Source organism: Spermophilus citellus, assembly GCF_964194105.1.
Source record: "Spermophilus citellus genome assembly, chromosome: 6".
Taxonomy (NCBI): domain Eukaryota; kingdom Metazoa; phylum Chordata; class Mammalia; order Rodentia; family Sciuridae; genus Spermophilus; species Spermophilus citellus.
In genome coordinates, this window is record NC_138187.1 from 166,456,042 (window position 1) to 166,469,214 (window position 13,173).

The window sequence follows — 13,173 nt, forward strand, 5'->3', positions numbered from 1 at the left end:
TGGGCAGAGATGACTGGGAGAAATGGCATTTTTCTCTTAATGATGAATTAATTTTAATTAGGGTTCCTAGATTTAGCAAATAAGAAGTAAAGCATGTCCAGTTAAATTTGAATTTTGTAAGAAAACAAATAAAAGTAGGGGCATACTCATACTAAAAAAGTATTCACCATTTGTTCAGAAATCTGTTTAACCGCTGTCCTGTATTTACCTACTCGCACAAGTTGTGCAGCTTCATAAGGACTAAACCTCCTTCTGCAGATACTGTAGGACTTACAGTAGGCCTGGGAGGGTGCCTGGTGGGGAGATGTGCTGCCCAGGCCCCTGGACCACACAGCAGAGGCAGAGCCGGTCCTCCTGTGTTCCAGCTGGGTTATCTCCCATTAGAACCCCTGAAATGCTCTGGTTGGGAAAGTCATTTAATGAATTTCATCCTCTTTCAAGTGATTCCATGGAACTTTATGTAGCATACCAAGAGACAAATAAGCTTGTTTAAGCAAAACTACAAATTATTTAATTTGCTAATTTGAAAGTCAACATTTTAACTGTTAGCAGCTACCCAATCCATTGTACAATGATGTTGAAACTTTTTAAAATCAGGACTTTATGAAAATATAAAAATATGAACTGCAAATTACAATATTCACTTTAAGGAACATAACTAACTCAGGAAGAACTCTCTATACATCAAATAGAGCAAACATAAAAAAGAATTTGGACACTCATCTTCAATTCCTTCCTCATTAAGAAATTAGGAAAAAAAAAAGCCTTTAGTTGGCAAGGCTTGGAGAAATATGAACCTCTGATGTGAGGAGAGCCAGGTTTCTCTTCTCTCTGGACCTAATTCTGGAGACTCCACCACATGCTGCACACCTCCCTGCTCCACAGTGGTCTCTCGGGAGGGGGCTTCCCTGCACCAAGGTCCCTGCCACCAGGTGCAGGTGCATCTTCGTCTCTGCTACTGCTCATTGTCTGTCCTTGGCTGAGTGCTGAGTGTCTTCCAAGAGTACCACCCAGGCTGCTGCTGCTTCCAGGACATTCTGCCAAATGCGTACTAATCACTTCCCACCCAGGAACAGCTTTCCCACTCGTCTGCGTGGTGCCAAGCTCAGCTCTCTAGCGCACAGTGCCCATGCAACCAGCATCTAAGACTGTCCACGTGCTGGGGCCCGAGGGTGCTCCTCCATCCTCTCAGAAGGAAGTGCCCTTGGATCTGGTCTGAAGGTAGGTTCTCCCAGCACAGAGCGTGGGTTCCTTATTCCCTCCTTCCTTCTTTCATTCATTCTCCCATAGATCATTGCTGAACACCTACTCGTGTCAGGCATAACCAGGCCCTGGAAATATGACTACCAACAAAAGAAGCATGGGCTCTGTATCTTTTGGCAATTCCAGTAGTGTGGAATGTTTTGATAGTAGAAGAAAATATGTGAGGACTCCATAGGGGGTCCTGGTTAGGAAAGACCTCCTAAGCTTCAAAGGAGAGGGAATGTGTGTTTGTGTGTGTGCATGTGTGTGTGTGTGTGTGGCGGGGGTAAAACAATGTGTGATAAAGGTGCTGAGGGATGGAGAAGGAACCTGATGTACTCATGAAAATAATCAGTGTCTAAGGGACGCTTCAGGAGAACAAAGAGCCCCTGGATAGGCCTCTGCGTGTCAGCGAGTCACCCAGAGGTTCCACAAGCATGCAGACAGGCCACTGCACACCAGGGAGTGTTCCCGCCTGCATCTGAGTGTGGGTTTGAGTGCAGCCAGCAGTAAGAAGGAGCTTAATTTCTGTTGGAGGAAGATGGACAGCAAACAGACAAGCGCTAGTAAGATAACCTCATGTATTGTAAATTTGTTTTCAGGTAAAAGATAGCAACTGAGTGGTTGGGAGTGGGGCTCTTTCTACCAGTGTGGTCAGGGCTTATTTTTGCAGATGGGACATTTGTGGTGAGTCTGCAGGTGTAGAAGCTGTAGCAAGCACAAAGCTGGAGGCAAGAATGTCCCGAGAGAGAAACCCAGAGCCTCGGGATCCAAGGTGAGGAGTTTGGCCTGTATCCCGTATTTCCCCAGTGGAAAAACAGAAGTCTTTAAAGTCAATGAGTAAAACTTTGTAAAAACAGTGAATGCTGTGGCTTGGCTGGATCTGGATCAGAGGCACAGCCTACATGGTAGGTACAAGGGGAAGAAAAAAGATGGGTTCCAGAGATACCTAAAAAAGTCTATTGGTGGGCTTGCTGATTGAACCGTGTGAGGATGGGGAAGAAATGAGGAAAGGCTCTCGTCTGCTGGGTGGGCAACTGATGGCACCCCTTCCTCTGAGAAGTTGTTTCTGGCATGTTGGATTTGAGATGTTCATGGTGCACCCCAGCAGGAGGCCCAGAAGGCACCATGTACATGGGTCTGGAGCTCACAAGAAAGGTCTGGGCTGGACTTGTAGACAAGGGGAAGCGAGTCATGAAATCTGGTCCTTCTACACAACCCAGAGAAGTGCTAAGCTGTAGCTGTTTGGAATGGGGTACTCCATGACACACTGAGTGTGTGAGCCCCATGCTGGTGATAACAAGGTAATAGAGTGCGTGTGACCAGCACCTGCTGATGGGGAAATTGTGATGAGCTTTCATTCCTGGGCCCAAGGAGTTCTCAGATGTGGTGAGTTTGTGTACACAGCAAAATAGTGGTGACTGGAGCATGAAGAGATGGGCCAGGGTAGTGTGGAGGCACAGGAGAGGGGCAGTGGCCACACTATGGAACAGGGTAGAAAGGAGACATGGACACAAAATTGTGGGTGAAATTCCCATCTCCAGGATACAGACAGCTTGAAGCCACACTATTAACCTCACCAGTACTCAGGACAGAGCCCTTAGGGTCCTAACATTCTCTGGACCAATGGACATTTTGAAACTAATTTCAAACACTATGAAATGAAAGCTTTATATGTTATTGATGCAAAATAATTAAAGATCAGCTCACTGCCACCTGCTCTAGATTGTAGCTGCCTGGGATCTAAACTCTGAGGTAGGAAAGACAGAGACCCTCTTAAACACTGTAGATAACCTGTCTTGAACACTCTGGCTAAAGACGTGGCCACTGTGTCCAGCTGGAGATCCTGGAAATCTAGGTGAATGGATATCCCTCCCCCACATGACAGCAAAGGTCACAAAGTCCCAGGAGCAGCCCTGGCACCCAGGAAGTGCGTGGGATGCCCTGAGCACTCTTTTGCACCTGCCAGCACTGATACCTACATCTGGGACTTCTGGACCCACGGCAGGTTTGAAGATCGTGGGGCAACAACCCTCAACTTCCCCAGTTCATTATGTTCATGGTGTCACCATGAGCAAGCTCCATAAAAAGACAGTGTGCGCAAAGCCACATTGCCTGTGGAGCAAATAGCGTTTCCCAGGTGACCAATGCAAATTATGTAAGAAAATGATGCACAGAAACCACCTAAATTAAAGATTAGATTAGATTAATTAGCAGAGATTGTTCAGAATCTAGGGGTAAGGTTAAAATTACTAACTTTTCAACTGTTTCTAATCCTAACAATGTAATATTATTTAATATTATTTACAGTGCTTAAAAATCCCAACTGAAACCACATTCATTTTTATTAATTCACATTAATTTCCCAAGTAATCAGTATATTTGCTGATTGACCTCAGCCCGCGTCTGCAGTTGTTCTGCTGCACTGACTGCAGGCTCAAGCCTATGCTGTTGGTGGCACAGGACCAGGAATAGGGAAGGAGGCCTCAGCAGCTTTGGGCACACCAAGAGGGATAAGGAGGGACCAGGCTTTCAGAGGCAGGCCACACCCAGGTAAAGCAAGTGAATGTGAACATCGTGGCTTCAGGTGAAAGGTCTGCATGCGTAGTGTTTGGCACCTGACAGATGGTCCTGCTCTCACAGGATCTATGAGATTTCCATGCAGCTACTGCCCAGCTGAGACTAGAATCATCCAGACTCTTGAAGTAGGGGAAGCTCAGATCTGTTTCCTGATGAGTGAACTTGGAGTTAAGAAGTGTCTGTCCTCCTTGCCCAACTCCTTCAGGCAAGACCCTTGTTGAGCAGCAGAAATCGTGAGGGAGCTCTAAATTCTGATCCTGGGTGATTTTATCTCCTGGATACCTTCTTGTGAGCCACAGGAAGAACAGAGTTATGGTGGCATGTGCTTCTTGTTCTAAGATATCAGTAAATGTAAACCTCTCACAACCAACCAAACATTATCTTGTACCAAACAAATCTGGGCATTTCATAATCAGGTCTATAGAATGAGAGGAGATTCACCTCTGAGACAGCATGGGGACCTGGGTTTCCTCTGAGTCCAGGCCTTCTGAAGGATGGAAGACCCTTCTCACTACCCTACAAAACCCTGCTGCCAAGTCATGCCAATAAACTTTTAAATCTGGAGCAAGCCAAGTATAGTTGAGTACATTTTTAAAAACTTAAATTATTACCATGAAAAGGAGCCTCTTCTTCATCACAGCTGGAAGCTCTCTCTGACATGCAACTGAGTCACAAACTGTGCTTCAGAGAGGGAGACTTCTGCACTCCTCTTTGATCTGATTTTCCCTATTTAATAGACAATTATAGACTCTTTAAATCCCAAATGTTGAGAGACAGCAAATAATTACCAGTAGCAATTTTAGAATAAAGCCAATCCAAATGAGTTCAGTTAAATTATGCAATACTAAGTGGAGGTGGTTTTTATTTAAACAAGGATAGCTAGCACAAACCCCAAACAATCCTTACACTGCCTCAAATTCCTCCTGACAGCTGCCTGTTAAACTTCTGACCTGTTGGTAAAAATCTGCACACCATCTACCAAAGGGACACACACGATTGCAAACTTCTGTACTAAGGACATTGAATAAATTATTTCTTTAAGATCATACGGCAGATCTATAATTAATTAAACTCGCCATGATATTACGGCAAAATAATTTAGCTTTTCTAAAAAGGTAAATGTAATTTGCCGATCTGGTATTTGGAAGAATGCTTTGCCCAAAATCAATTCCTTTAGTTTCTAGAGAATAGAAACTAGAGGCAATCTCATTTTAATTATATCTTTTTATTGCTAACAAAGGAATGATTTATGCAATTAAATTAACTGGCTAGAAAATTATTCTCAGCTGGGCTGCCCTAATTCTTCGCTTTCTGAATTGCAGGCTCTTACACTTTTCAATGTAGATTAATTTTTCTGATATGCAAACAATGCCTCTTGTGTTCATCTTTTCCATTTTTTTAAATTCAAAAGTATCCTTTTCTTCTTGCCAACGACATGAGTAATATTTGTTGAACTGTTGGGCTCTGACTAGTTTTTATTCTTAATGTTAAAAGATGAAAAAGATCTTTTCTTTCTGATCTCATTATTCCAGAACAGAGCAAGATTTGAGGGTCTCTTATCTGTAGTGCTGGAATAGCAGCAAAAGCGTGGGAAGAGCTGCAGAAGTGCCCAGGGCTGCAGAGTGAGATGGCAGACAGCAGTCTCAGCAGCCTTGGGGTGACCAATGAGCAGTGTCCCACATCTAAGTCCCAGTCTGCCCCACTTACTCCTGCAAAGTGCACCAGGTACACAGTGTGGAGTGGCCTCAGTGAGCAAGACACGAAAGGGGAAGCAGTGTCAGGACTTCAAATGTGTTCTGCCTGCCCTCGAGTGGCAGATGACCCGGCAGGCAACTTCTGGTAGAAATCTTTGAAAGACACACTTCTGTATTTGTGGATGAAAGACAGAATGGCAACACTATTAAGGGATCTATGGCATTATTTACTAATGAATTCAGATTATTTAAAAATATTTCATATTACTCCATATTCCATATTACTCATTCTTTCAAGGTAACATTGGGGGGATGAAAAGTAAGTAGGCTGGAAATTGTTAAGATGCAAAGAGAGTGATGGAAAAGAGACTGTTATGGTGCAGATGTGAGGCGTCCTCAAAAGCTCATGGGTGAGACAATGCAAGAGAATTAGTTAGAGCTGGAGTGACAGGATTCCAGAACCTGTCAGTGGGTAAATCCATTTGAGTGGATTAACTAAGTGGTGACTGTAGGCAGGTGGGGTGTGGCTGGAGGAGGTGGGTCACTGGGGGCATGCCCCTGAGTGAGTACTTTGTCCCTTGTGAGCACAGCTCTCTCTGCTTCCTGATTACCAAGTTCAGATCTGCTATCCTCCTTCACACCCTTCTGCCATGAGTGCTGCCTCACCTTAGGCTGAGAGCAACACAGACAGCTGTCTATGGACTAAGACCTCTGAACGGTGAGTTCTCTATGTTGTTCTTGTTTTGGTTGCAGTGACAAAACATGCAGACTAAAACACTGGGTGCATTTTTTGCTTCAAAGCTGCAAATATGATAGTAGCATGCTTTTGTGGATCACTGTTATCTGCTAGACCAGGAACCATAATCTTCTTCTGTAAAATAGTAAATAAGTTTGGACTTGTACACCATATAACATTGGTCACAGCTACTCACCTCTGACACTGTGGCGTGATCTGAGCTGCTGGGCACAGCTGGGCTCTGATTAAGCTTTATTCACACAGGCAGGCTGGGTGGCCCTGGGCTATGTATGGTTTGCTACCCCTGCACCAGCCCCCAGTAGCTCCTTCTCACCTTGCCTGTGGAAGAGAGAGCCCTATTCATTTCAAAATTCACAAAGAAAAGTCAGAAAGCATGTCCTGGGCCTCATAAGTACAGGGCCCAGCAAGAGGCTTCAGTCATAAGTGGCAAGTAGCTTCCTTTAGGTACAATACAATCCAGAAGATTACACTTCCTAATGAGTTAACAGATTTAGTGGATTAAAATTATAATTCAGAGGGACTAGTGCCACAGTGAAAGATTTGTGGAAGAACGTGGGAGAATAAAATGACAAACCACAAATAGGTATTTGCAAAACATGTAACTGACAAAGAGTATAGAAACTGTGTGTCTGTGTGTGAGTGCACACACAAATGCACACATGTGTTTTCTTGAAAACAATAAGGTAAAAGCTGTGGCTCAGTGGTAGAGCACTTGTCTTGCATGTATGAGGTCCTTAGCACCACACAAAAATAAATAAATAGATATTGTGTCCATTTACAACTAAAAGCATATTTTAAAAAATGTAACAAAGTGGAAAAATGGCCAGAAAAAGTGCACAGGTAATTTACCAAAGAGGAAACACAGTCAGTAAACATGAAAGATGCTCGAGCTCACAATTAAGGAGATAAGTAAATGCAGAAACGATGGCAGCATCACTTCCCAGCCCTCACACTGGAGAAGGAAGGGGCTCACCACACCCTTGTGGTAGAGTCGAGAAGAGAAGGGACACATAGACACCACAGTTTCTGTGGAACAGTGGCAAACCACTCTGGAAACCCCAAAATTGAACCCTTTAGTATCTGTCCTAGAGAGATTTCACCATGTGAGCATAAAAACATATCTGGCAATTTCTCAAAGCCACAGCACAGGATAGCACTCATCAGAGCAAAAGTGAGCAGAAAGCAAGCTGAACATGGCCAGCAGAAGTGTATGACACAGCCATGCAGGGCAAAGCCTACAAGTGAAACCCTGAGGGCCACACACACGGGGTAGCTCGGGACATAGTGCTGGTTCACTGGAGCTATCTTTGAGCGCTGGCTGCAGGCCTGACTGTTGGTGTTGCAGGCCCAGGCGCTGGTGCACGAAGTAGTCCTCACACTTCAGTTGCTCCCACAGAGCAGGAACAGCAAGTTGCAGAGCATGTGGTGTGCCAATTCCAGGTCTAAGCCTTGCAAGCCGTGCTATGTGCGGTGAGGATTGCTTCATGCAGTTGGCAAAAGGATGAAGAAATTCACGGGAACAGTACACCTTAGTCTTAGGGCAATAGTTACTGGTGAGCAGGAGTCATAGAGGAAGGCAAGGCTTCAGTGTCTGGCTAAGGTTTTTCTCTTGTAGTCAGATGATGGTACATGATTATCATTATTATTCACAATGCCACTGCGTGTATTCCAAAATATCCCTTTCTTAAAAAAATATATATTTCAGTCAATATGTAAAGATTTTGATTCAGTATTTCAATGAACCTTAAAAAACAAACTAAAGGGTTCCCTTGATATGCTGAACGTTTACTCCCAGGATAGATTTGATGAGCTAATGTCAAATTAAGTCCATGAAAGGTTTTTTTTTTGTTTGTTTTTTTTTAACACTGAACTAGTGCTAGTTGTTGTGGTTTAGTAGAACATCAAGTCTAGTGTAGTCCTCAGTTGTGATGCATCATGGTTTCTGAGCTGGGATCTCAAGTTCCATGTTTATGTCTCCTTAGAAATGCACTTTTAGGACTGGGAATATCACTCTGGAAGAGCGGCCTAGCACATGTGATGTCCTGAGCAAAACGTTGAGTCATTTTGACTGGATCTGGAGAACTTCACAGAGAGTCCCTACATATTTGGGCCTTGATACCAGGCCCTCTTCCATAGAGCAATGATGCAGGACGCAATGTGAAGACCTGCCCATGATCTGTCCCTGTGCTGGAATCTGACCTCCTGAGGCCTCCTTTATACTACAATCACCTTTAGAAGGCAAGTCAGCTCCGTGGACATAGACAGTTGTTGTTAAATCATTGGGACTACAGCAGGATAGGCTGGTCTTGATTCCTCGAAGAAAAATTGCAGTGAACCAAGACACAGGGGACAGTGGTAATCCCAGACTGCCATAGTAGAAGGAAGAGCAGGGAAAGAGCCACATTTGTGTTTCCTATATAGGAGCCTGAGCCATAGACATCAATTTGGGCTTCTCAAAATTCTCAGACCTAAACCTCTGGAATTGTGCCTGGTTTATCAAGTTAAGGCTCTGAGTCCCTATACTCTGGAAACATGGTCAGTATATATCTGCTCATTTCCACTGAAAGCTGAAAGATGGTCAGAGCCTATTTGGAAGCAATTCATAACACTGTTCTAATGTATGTTGGAGAGAAAGCTATCTGATTAAAGACAGTGTAGTGCAGTTTAAAGAGGGCTTGAATGCAAACCAAGAAGCTCAGACTTGAACTACTGAAGACATTGGCAGCCGCTTTGGGTCTTTTGGGGCAGGTGAATCAACTGGTTGCCACTAAGTACCTCTCTGAGCCAGAGCTTCCCATCTGTTCACAGGAGATAATGAATTCTGGCTACCAAGTCCGCTGTGCTCACATCAGACCAGGGTAAAATGCTCCAAGAGAAAGGCGAGTCTAAGCCAGACGCCAGTGTCTTGAGCAGACTGGCAACTTGTCCTCATGGCAGCAAAGTGTGGAGGCCGGAACCTTAACCCAGGATGGAGGTGTGGAGCCAGCAACTGGCCCATAGAGACCTGCCTCTTTTCTGGGCTGTTGATTAGCAGTGATCCCAATGTGTCCCCAAGGGGCCACATGGAGCAAGATTCCAGGGCTCCATCTTGCTATCCATCTCTGCCTATCTCCACCTCTCTCTCTCAGTACACATGCACACAATCATTTTCTTCAGGAGAAGCCAGCTGCTGTGTCAAGCAGTCCCATGAAGCCCATGTGGTGAGGAACTGAGATCTCTTGCCAAGAGCTGCTTGATGGAGCCATCTTGGATGGAGATCCTATGGCCCTAACCAAGTCTTCAGAGAGAGGAACTCCGGCAGACTGACTGGTTACCAGCTCACGAAAGCCTCGAGGCTAGACCCAGCCAGCTGAGCTGTTACTGATCCCTTGACCCTGAGAGTTAGGTAATAAACAGTCCTGTGTTAAGCTGCTAAGAATTGGAACCCTCTGTTCCCTGGTGAAGGATAACCAACACAGGGACATGGGCAGATGGGAAGACTAATAACATTGGGTTGATGGGGCTTCAAGGGGTGACACCCTGGACCCTTGATTGAACTTGGACAGGACCTGTCTGGTGGGCCTTAGCAAAGAGGGACCATATTCTGGGTATATGAATCCCCCTGTGTAATACCTGCCTGGGAGAGGGCTGCCTGGAGCAGAAGGTTTCTGAAATGTAAGCGTTCAGTGCCTGGAGCTGGAACAACAGAGAGCTAAAGGAGCCCTTCCAGGAAAATGGGGGTGGGGGGGATCAGCAGGAGAAAACAGCATGGGACAGCCTCACACCCTCAAATATGGAAGGCTTCTTCACTCATTTGTGCACCAGACATTATTTTGCTCCTATTATGTGCTAAGTTCTACAGACACAGAATGAACTGCAACTGCTAGTTTCTAAGACCTTTTGGAGAGAATGCTTCTGTCCTATTTTCCCTACAAATCTAGCTGTAGAGGATGGCTTTAAGCACCTTAGAATTTTCTGCACCCTCACTCCTTGGCCTGGTGGTTGCCTGCCAGCAACAGGGAACATTACTAGTCAGACCGCAGCTCAGAACCCTGAGCACTGTGTCACATTTTTTCGGGTTATATTCTCTTTAACACTGTTAAGAGCTCACACATTTTGTCACCAGCTTCTTGGGTTTTATTAGCTATGTTGTCAGCTTTGTCTCTGGGACAAAATACCTGAAAAGCACAACTTGGAGAAGAAAGGTTTGTTTTGGCTCTTGGTTTCAGAGATCTCAGTCCATGGCCGGCTGGCTCCACTGCTCTTGGCCTGAGGTAAGGCAGAGTATCACGGTGGCAGGGCTTGGTAGAGAGAGCTGCTTACTCACGGCAGCCAGGAAGCAGGGGGAGGGGGATGGAGAAAAGCAAAAAGGCCAGGAACAAAGTAAATGCTTCCAGGGCATACCCCCAGCATCACAATCCCTCTAACTAGGCCCCACCTCCAATCATCTCCACCACTCCCAATAATGCCATCAAATTAACCCATCAATGGATCAACCCACTGATGAGGTCAAGAACTTCATGATCTAATCACTTCCCCAAAGCCCCACCCTGAATGTTGGGACTGGAGGCCATCAACACATGAGCCTTTGGGGGACACTCCAGATTCAACCTCCACTTGAGTAACAATGGCCATTTAGAGTGCCAGGTGGTTTATCTGACTTAATCCATACAGTGACTTCCCAATCTGAAGACAGGCACCCAAGGCTCAGGGCTTTTGTTTCATGTTCCAGCTCACAAGGCTGGAGAGTTGTAAATGTAGAATTCTAGAGCATGTCTCTCAAAATGCATTCTGAATCCAGGTGTTGAGCCCCAGTCAAGTTCTAGCCTGTACAAAGCACTTTTCCTTGCACAGCTCTCGAGTCAAACAGTTTTGAAGAGCAAGGTGCTCGGTGACGTGAGGTAGAAGGTAGGGGGCAGGCAGACTGCTGACCTTTGCTGCTCAGTGTGTGCTGTGGCACTACTCGGGCTTACTAAAGTTCTTTTAATCAAGATGTCTGGCAACTTGTGAGCACACCAGTTTGAGAAGCACAGCTGTTGAAGATCTGTGAAAATACCTACCCTAGTCATGGGTGCATTCCTCCAGTGTGACCCTGAGCTGCAACATCACTTTCCCTGGTCCCTACCAACACACCCAGGACCCAGAGTCAAACTCTGGGGCCTGAAGTTCTGTTCTCCAAGGCCAAGCACCACTTAACACCTGTGCTCACCCAGGGATGAGGAGCCAGCAGCCACACCTGTGGAGCCAAGGGAGCCTGCACTGTTTGTGTGCCTGTGTTTGCCCCCAGCGGGGATTGGGGGTGGGAAACCATCATCTTTGCTCCTTGCTCTGAAAATACGAAGCCAATGTTTTCTGCTGTAATGTTTTTCCAGATCTTGTGCCTACTGGGTCACTCAGACAAGATTCTGGAGTTCAGCAAACATGCTTCCATCCATCACCAGTGGAAGGCTTGTAGCAGAGGTGCTACAGAAGTATCATATAAAGTATATCAGATTGGCCCCCAGAGCAACCTAATGAGCTTCATCCTCAACAGAACCAGCTGCCATTTGAGTGTTAGCTGCAAGGCAGATACCGTGCTCAAAATTCCCTCAATCCTGATGTGCAACATTCATTATTCCTGTTGTATGAGAAGGAATGTGAGGAATTAGTAGCTTATGCTCTTAGCCACACAGCTCTTTTTAATGCAATCCCCAAGGATTGTTACTAAAATCACTTAGTATGCCTGCTTCATGTACAGAACCAAGAGAAGCCCCCCGCTGCCCAAGCCAATCTCTACGGATGCAGCATACTTAACGAGAAATCCAAGTGGAGTTTACACACACTAGATGGAGATGACTGCCGTGTTACATTGTCCCCATCTAAATAATGCCCTGAAGTATTATGGATCTTAACCTTCAGATTTGTTGAGCTGCATAGAAATGACCAGCTATGCATGTTAGAGATAGCTCTGTGGTGGCAGTTAAAAATGGACTTGAGAAGCCTGTTGGGGATAGAGACTTGTTTTACAGTTTTATCAAAGTATCACTCTAAGCCATCAATGCCAGATGGTGCTCCAGATTCACCTAAGTGACTGGCTCACTGTATGGCTTCTCAAATTCTCTCAGGAAAATTAAATTCTAAGAATTACATGGATTCTGGGCTAAAATTCTGAACCAATTACTGGTAGAATAATGCAGATAAAATTCAAAAGCTAACAGGGTCAGGATTGGAAACTTGAAAGGCCATCCTCTCAGCAGAACTTCAAATTTTCATACTATTTGGAACAGATTTCAGCTCCAAGTTCTGACACTTCTCTGAAATGCCACTATCGCTTTAAAATTTGCAGCCTTTATTTTCAGACCTTAAAATCATGGCCTGTCAGCATGGCTTATGCAAGTTGTGTTATGCCCCCTGGTGGCAATTTGGGTAGGAATGGGGAGCAGGTTTCAATCACAGGATTAGGGCCCACTTAATTGAAATAGGTGGCAGGCCTGAATTTGAAATGGAGTTTCATATAAAACTTTTCTGGTCTTACTAAAAATAGCAAACCTTCTATTGAATGAAAACCAGATGTATTAACTTCAGCCTGCAAGATGCATATATCAATTTCCCCTGCTTTGTCATGAACTGGATGAGCTTCTTGGAATGTCACTTGAATTAAATATTTGCTCTATAAGTGGCTGGACCCAAAAGAGCTCAAGTCTGAATTCCCAGCTTCTCCTCCAGGTCAGTGCAGCATCCACGATGCCACAGCCTGCAGAGCAGCTGTGGCCCCATACCTAGAAGCTTCAAAAAGTCACTTGGCCCAAATCACCATTCCCCTCAAAATCTAAACTTTATAATTTATTCTTCAGTCAAAACTGCCCAATATGGATTTTGGTGGATTATACTGAGAGCTCTTGAGTGAGGTTTTATTTCACCTGTTTGGGGGCAGAGATAGAT